Source organism: Numenius arquata, chromosome Z, assembly GCF_964106895.1.
Source record: "Numenius arquata chromosome Z, bNumArq3.hap1.1, whole genome shotgun sequence".
Classification (NCBI taxonomy): domain Eukaryota; kingdom Metazoa; phylum Chordata; class Aves; order Charadriiformes; family Scolopacidae; genus Numenius; species Numenius arquata.
Genome location: NC_133616.1, coordinates 42,284,663 through 42,292,664, shown reverse-complemented (window position 1 = coordinate 42,292,664; position 8,002 = coordinate 42,284,663). Strand labels below are relative to the sequence as shown.

Genomic DNA, 8,002 nt, shown 5'->3' with positions numbered 1-8,002 from the left:
TTTAACAAAAAATTCAGGATAAAGCACATTAGGCTACATTCTTGACCTCCTGATTAAATAAGTTAAAAACACTGTGCCATTAGTTGCTCAGTTGAGCCTTATGGAAAGCCCATCAACAGGCTACCGTACAGCATCCAGAATGATATAATTGCATAAACTATGCAGTTTGAAAAATTCCTATTCCAGAATGGTGCTTTACCACTTGGAAGCAAAAGGATAAAAGCAGTATTAAGAGAAATAAAAATATTATGTCTGTATAATGGAGAATTTACATCTAACACCAAGTATTTTCAAGCAATTATGGCACATAAGAATGTCACCAGAAGTAACATATATCATTATGCAAAAGCCTTTTAAAAACTAGCAGAAAAATAGTTTCTAGTTGCATTTTAGACCATGTACAACAAGGCGTTGTGAGTGGGGTCCATAGGAACCTAGCACTGTCATAACAGTTTCCAAAATAGTCCATACTGCATTTTGAATAACCAGAGGAGCTAGAAGTGAGTGGGAGGAAGAACCTGAATTTCATTAACCCCTTATGAGATACAGCTCCATAAAATTTGAGAACCAACTGAGTTTTTACAAAGCTGAGTTTCAGACCATCTCACTTTATCCCCTGGTATATATTGCATTAGGCAGAGAAGGGAGAGTGTCATCAGCAATGATACCATCTCAGAGTTATAGAAACAGAGGAACATTTGTAATTTTCATGGTAATTCAAGGAAAGATACACTACTGAAAGAAACCAAGGGCTTCCTAAGAAGTATTAAAAACATTCTTTCACTCTGTGGCTTTAAAAAATTATCTACATTTTTCAGGTTTGTCTCTTTCTAAGGAAACTATAGAGGACAGGATTTGAAATAATATACATTTTCCTGACAAAAGCAACCAAAAAATCCCATGTTGAATCCAAGTTCTCAATACTAAATGTCCTGGATTTAATCTTGGTATATTGCAAAGGCATAAGGTCCTCCCATCATCCCCAACAAATAAATCACAGAATTACAGAATGATATGGCGTTGGAAGGGACCTCTGGAGGTCATCTAGTCCAACTGCCAAAAAATATGGAACGCTTCATGAATTTGCACGTCATCCTTGTGCAAGAACCATGCTAATCTTCTCTGTATCGTTCCAATTTTAGTATATGTGCTGCCGAAGCAAGCACAAAAAGAAAGTCCTCTCATCGAGGATGTATCAGATATTAAACTGATAGAACAGATACTGCACTTGATCCCAGCTACACTTGATGCCCAACTCTAAATCTCATGCCAATTTCTGCTGCATCAGAACTATTGGGAGAGGCTATTTTTGATAACCATGATGATAAAACAAGACTTGGTCATGAAGAACCAGTATCAGTAAGTTAGATTAACATTGAAGTACTGAAAATACTGCTCTAGTTCAGAGAAACTCCATTTCCCATTAAATAACTTAGAATTACTTCAAACCAGCAGGGATAAAGGGAGAGCTAAAGACAGAGGTTTTTATTTATTTATTTATTTATTACATAAAGTACATTATAAAATCACACAATCAATAATACTCAGCTCCATGAGCAGGATCCAATGGATGTGCATTAAAATTTAAAGAGGGCAGTGAAGGAGCACACTTACAAAGATCAAGTTACCCCATGGCCTTAAACACTCTGACCAAAGAGCATAAGGGTAAGTGAGGAAAATCTGTTAGAAAATGTGTTGAATGAGTGATGATAGAGAGGTGATAAAGATTCCAAGAACATCAGGCATAAAGATTGACCCTTTCGGGGCACCGGAATGAGAGAAAATGGAAAGCATCCAGAATTAGATAAGAACATCTGTGGCTGAATCCATAAGAAAACAAGGCTGGGATTTTTAGACCTCCTCTGAAAGATTTAAATGCCTTATTCCCATCCAGCTTAATTAGGTGACTGACTCCCTCACTGCTGCTTGAAAATCCCAGCCTCTGAACACACTCACTTCTGATTGCTTCCATGCCCAAAGTGTTGGCAGTTGATTAGAAGGTTTTCCAGGAGTATATTTTGTTAAGTATCTGTGAATTATGTAACAATTAGAGCTAATAATTCTCCCATTTAAGAAAGCCACAATATGTGAGACATGCAAAATGTTTTCTAAAATACAGTGTATCCTCTAAAGAAAACCAACTGGACCTTCACCACTGTGATTTTCGGTTGACAAGAGCTTTAGGATATGTCAAGATTTCCTTGAAATGAAAATGCTCCACATTAACTCCAAGGAGCCAGGCATAGACTACTTACAAGCCATGCAACCTGCTTCACCAGGAAGAAGCCATCACCAGGCAAGGGTACAGAACAGTTCCTTCAATCCTTGAAAAGGTAAAGAAAAATTCAAAGGAAGTAACTGCTCCAAGACCACCAGACAGCTGTAGGAAATTCATAGCAGTGATACAAGCTGGTATGAAGGAACAGGGCAATGACCTCCATTTTCAGACTAATCCCATGATTAACATGACCTTCAACCTGCCCTTTAGGGTGAGAGGTGTTTGGGATGGAGAGGGAAATAGTCTTGATTATCTTTTTACCCCATAAACAGAGCAGAAAGCAGACAAACTCAGCTTTCCAAGGACACTTTGCTTTCAAGTTAGGAGTTTTGATCACAGCCCCTCTGTAATCAGTAGGGACATGTGGACAATCCACCCATTTACCACACTCTGTAGATGCTTATCTTTTCCCTGACTAACAAGGACCTCCATAGCACGCAGGCTCCTACCTGAAGCATTCAGCCTGAACGTCTAAAATTAACAACAGCTCCTCTGGACCCATATTGCCTTTTCAGTTTTCGCTGATCTTTCACTGGTAACAGTCTGATGAGGATTGGTATGATTTTTACCTTAAATTATTTGCTGTCTCAGCTTGCTCTCTGTGATGAGGTTTGCATCATACTCTCTGAATTTACTTCCTTTAAGGATATTCACTTGAGATTAAGGACTTCCTCATCTCCATCTATCTTCCTCATCCATTTTGGCTATTAAAATGTATGAAGTGGCAGTAATCAAGAGATCAAACTAGAAGAGAAAATTTCTTGTATTGTATTTCATTTTGAACACCGTTGACCTAAATAAACCTTACTCCATTCTGAAAAAAATAGTCTTAAAAGCTATTTGAGCTGTTCTCTTATCAAGTCACTTTGGTGTCAGTAATGGGCAAAGAAATACTAACACTTTTCCTAGCACCCCTCTCCCCAACTGGTGACAAAGCATGCCAGCTGAGGTACAACAGTAGAGATTCCATTCTTCACAATATAAATGTATGAAAATGATAATTACTTTGAATGGGGGAAAACAAACAAAACCACCCAAACAAATAAACAAACAGCAACAAAAAAAAAACCCAGCAAAACCAACCAAACACAAAAACAAAACCAAAGAAGTGCTAAAATATTGCATAGTACTTGAAGGAACTACCAAGGAGGCATAAAGAAATGACATAACAGGAAATTAAGCTCTCTAATACCAAACAATCCATTTTCTTTATCCATATTATTTTAGCTCATTTCTCTCCCTTGATGTCATGATAGTTTTGTTCAGCAAGTCCTGGGATAACAGAGTAGGATCTGGGAATGAATTTCTTCCAACTGAGCCACACGGAGCTAGTGCTCAGCCTCTTCCTCTGATTGCAAGATGACGTTTCTGAGGCCAGCTTCTGACAACAGCAGAACTCCATATTCTCTAACTTCAAAATAAAAAAATAAATTAAAATATCTCTCCCCTAGTTATTATTTTTCTAGAGCTAAGTTTGAGCATTTAAAGACAAAAATCCCACCTCTCCTTTGTTGCAAGATGCTGCTTAAGAAAGGCAAACATAATACCTCTTTAGGATAAGTTAAATTCAGAGGAGCTGAACTCAGACCTACAAAAGGTCTCTTATCACATAAAAAGAAGGGTAATGTGGTGTTGTAGAAGTTATGTGCACCTCATGCAAATAAAGAGAGAAATTACTATCAAGAGGTTAAAACTTTGAACTGATATTCAGTATATTGCTGCTCAGCTGCCAACGCTGTCAAAGGCTTCCAGTGCAACTTTATCCAAGTCACTTTCTCTCAGCGTTAGCTGCCATTTTCCTTTTTGAAGAAGAAACACTTTCCCTTCTCATCATTCATCTGTCACATCTATTTAGTTTTCAGGGGTCTGAGAACAGGCATTCCGTATATAGAATAGGACAGTGATTTTTTTAAGTCTTTTGTCACTACTGTGCTATATAAATATTTAGTCCATATGCACTAGCTTAAACTGACTTGGTGATTTTTTTTCTCTTAGACATATAGAGTTTACAGTTTCACACTGACAGTGTTTACAGATTAAGTTGTGTGCATGTGTGTGTGTATTTTCTGTATTAAAGTTGAAGAATCAGCAAAAAGTGAGAAAAAGTCAGAATTAAGGTTGCCTCATGTGTTACCCCTGTGTTCATTTGCATTACAGTATTTATGTGATCTTCAGAAAGATTTCTAGGGTCAAGTGTTGCTATTTATTAATAAAACACTGCTAGTTTAAGATTTCATTTAGGAACAAAAACTAGACCATTTGAAATAAAAGCAAGGAGAGAAAAAGTAACAGAAGAAACAGATTTCCAGTGCTTGAACAACCACAGGTCTCCTCTGGGACATGGAAAGCAGGATGGGAAGTGTCAAGAAAGTGTGCAGGTAGCATCAGCTCTGCCTGCAATAAAGAGGACAGAACAAGAGAGATATGTGATGCAGAAGAAGGAGGAGGGCTGTTGGCAGACACATGACCTCCAACCATCATCTCCTCCTGCTAGCTAGGCAGCTGCATTCTCCTACAGCAGCACCACATTTAGTGCTGCCTAACAACTAAGATGGTGACCACTCTGGAGCGGATCCACCTCTATGGGTTTATCATTCTCCAACTTGCCTTTTGACAAGAAATTCTCCTCTGGGCCATGGGAGTTCTTTTAACAAAAGCAGCGTTCAGATGAACGTGTTTCCATAAAAAGTTGCAGTTTTGAGAAACTGCTATTGTCTGATAAAGAAACAAGCAGAAAGTTTTTGTCAAAGGAAATTCACATGTCGTTCCCCCCCCCCTTTTTTTTTCTACACAGACCACAGCCTTCCTCAATATACAGATAGAGGAGGGCTTGCAGAGTAAGCAGCTATTCACTAGTTTGCTTTATCTTCATTCTGCAGTGTGCGGTCCGAAGCTTTGTTTATTTTCCACTATTCAAACTTTACTCTAAAGCCAGACTCATTAATTTCTTCATGTGCTTTTTATATAGTTCATGAAAGCGCTTGACAAACAGGAATTTATTCTTCCTGCATTGTGCTGACAGAGAGTGGAGACAGAGGGATTAAGGTCAAAAGTGCCATTCATGTTGAGTGCTCGATCTGATATCCTGAAAACTGGATCTTGCAGGCTACTTAATGTTACACATGGCTTTTTGCAATTGCAACTCACCCCCTCCTGATTGCATGTGGAGCCGTCAGCCACCAGGACTCCCCAGCTCAGACCCCTCTTTGGGCTCCCAGCAAATATGGAGCACAATTAAGGATCATCTGCAGAAGGTACTCAGCATGGACAAGGGATGCATTGGCCATCCCCAGGAGAAGAGGGATGGTTGCCCTGGGTGGCCTGAGGCCATCCTCCTGCAGCCCCCTTCCCTGCAGGGTACAGATTCTTTCAAAGGGCACAGCCCACTTGCAGGGGTGTGTGAAGCCTTGTTATGATGTCCTTGCCAGCGGACTTGGAAAAACTATGTCTACTGTATTTCCATCTAATGTCTCCTGACCCTCAGTGAAGTGAAATTGTGTAAGGATCTTGCAATTTGACTTACCTTACCTTTTTTTTTTATTTTCATGAAAAAGATGCAAAACACTGCTCTGTCATGTGGACTGTCTATTTTGCTTAACTTAAAAAATTTTTGCCTATAAGCACTAAGGGTTCTTAGTGAAGCAGCTATAAGAATCACAGTCTTCAGCATGTGCAAAAGAATGTATTTTGTTAGCTGTTCTTTTTTCTCCCGTGAAGCAGCGAACTCATTTTTCCTAGAAATTTCTGAAAAAAAAAAAAAAGATAATTTTATTTAAATCTCCTTAATATATGGAAAAAATGTACCAAAGTAGCCAAAGTTTAGTAAATTTTTAAACCAATGTAGATAAGGTGTTAACATAGGACATACCAGGGACAGATTTGTTCTTGCTGTAACAAATAGAACTCGAGAGCAGAGGAACGTGGGACAGAAGGGAAAAGGACTGTCACCAAACTGACATTGATTTGTTACTTCAAACCCTTTCGTGCACACCTATTAAGCAGCTGCACTCCTATGCTACTGCTGTGATGTGCTTACAGCGTGGCACCAGCTAATCATAATTACACAATGTCATTTCCCCCACATCTCTCACCTTGCCAAGGCTCTGAGTGCAGAGAGCACGCCCTTTGCCAGCTACAGAGAACCTGAAAATCGTATCCTCACCTGCCTTTTGTGTTTGGCACCGAGGTCAGCTAATGGCTCTCCTCCAGGCTCCTGTAATTGCACCTTTCCATATCAACCACACACATCCCAGATCTAGAAGGATGGATGCATAGGTAGAAGACACATTTTTCTCTCTCTACCTAGTAATACTAACTCTCTCCCTAAATTGTTTCTACAACTTTGTTTTATCTATGGGCCACACAACAGTGGTATGCATTGCAAGATATCAAACTTATCTCTTTTCTAGATAAGAATAACATAGATGTTAAGACCCTCTTGACTGCATTTATAATGTTGAATAGTTTCTCCTTTTGAGACACGGATAACCTTTTCTGCTTCCTGTTAGCAATTTCTTGTTTCCCCCCCTTATCCTTTAAATGGAAACACAAGTCTGCCATTTAATAAAACCCCAATAATGATCCTGCTTTAAAGGACAAGGGCTAATCACTTGCTGCTTAACATTCCAGACACATGAGAGTGGAGGAGAATAAATCAGTTAAGCAGCAAGATGCAGCACAACTAATTTTCATGTAAAAGGGGGTGATTGCCTTTTTTTTTTTTAACCATTGTGATTTTTTTTAAGCTGTTAAAGCCCAAACATTCTCTTCTATCAGTTTATGAATTATTAATAAAAAAAAGAGAGAAAAGAGGCTTTCTTTTTCTAAATATCATCTGCTAAGCCACCACAGACTGAAGTGCCTCACACTGATTCCTGATTTACATAGTCCCAGTTGGAAGTTAATGAAGACTGCTGAGCCACCTTTCAACATGCAGATAAACCTTCATGTATTTAAAAGCAGGGAATATGTGCTTGTTGCTGGCAAATTATTCATCTAAGATCTGAAGTTTCTGACACCGCCTGCGTCAGATAAACTGTCACCCAAATTGCAAACTAATTAGTGATTCAAACATTTTCGAGCTGATTGATGACAGAATAATTTACGCTTGTTTCTCAGTTTCCAGCTGGCATAGGCTGCTGACTGGAGCCCTAATTAACGCTAGTACATCAGTCATGTTCTGCCAAGGCAGCACATACAATTAAAAGGCAGTTTAAATGGAATATCACATTAAAAAGGCTGGTAGATGCAAATGTGAGGAAACAGCACTTTAGGATAAAATGACAACAGAACCCCACAAACCAAAACAGAATGGAACAGGGATTTTTTTTTTTTTTTAATGGAGAAGCAAATTGTATTCCACATAGGCTATTTAGCAAAATAATACAAGTGCAGTGGCAAAACGTGCACACTAAATTCTTCATTATTATTATTCTAACAAGTTTTAACTAGATGTTTTTTCTCTTAATATTTGTTAGAAAATTGACGTACGCTTGCATTTTGGTTTTCAGTTATTTAAAAATGAAATAGAGGGCGTCAGTGATAGCTGTGAAATTATTTACAGTGATAGTATAAGACAAAACAGAAATATCAATATGTGTATTTGTGAGGAGTGTATACTGGAGCAGCCTTCAAAACTAGTTTTAAATAACAAAATATCTAAGCCGAAACCCACTGAAATCAAGGGAAAACTGGTCATGGGATGCGTAGGAGAGTACTGCAAAT

General features: G+C 38.5%; 1 non-coding gene across 1 annotated transcript; it reads right to left on the bottom strand.

Annotated features, from left to right (window-relative positions):
- Nucleotides 1–1,059: 1,059 nt before the first annotated feature.
- Nucleotides 1,060–1,166, bottom strand: LOC141477684 (U6 spliceosomal RNA). Its single transcript, XR_012463722.1, has one exon. It is a non-coding gene; the product is annotated as a U6 spliceosomal RNA (small nuclear RNA).
- Between the last annotated feature and the right edge of the window lie 6,836 nt (nucleotides 1,167–8,002).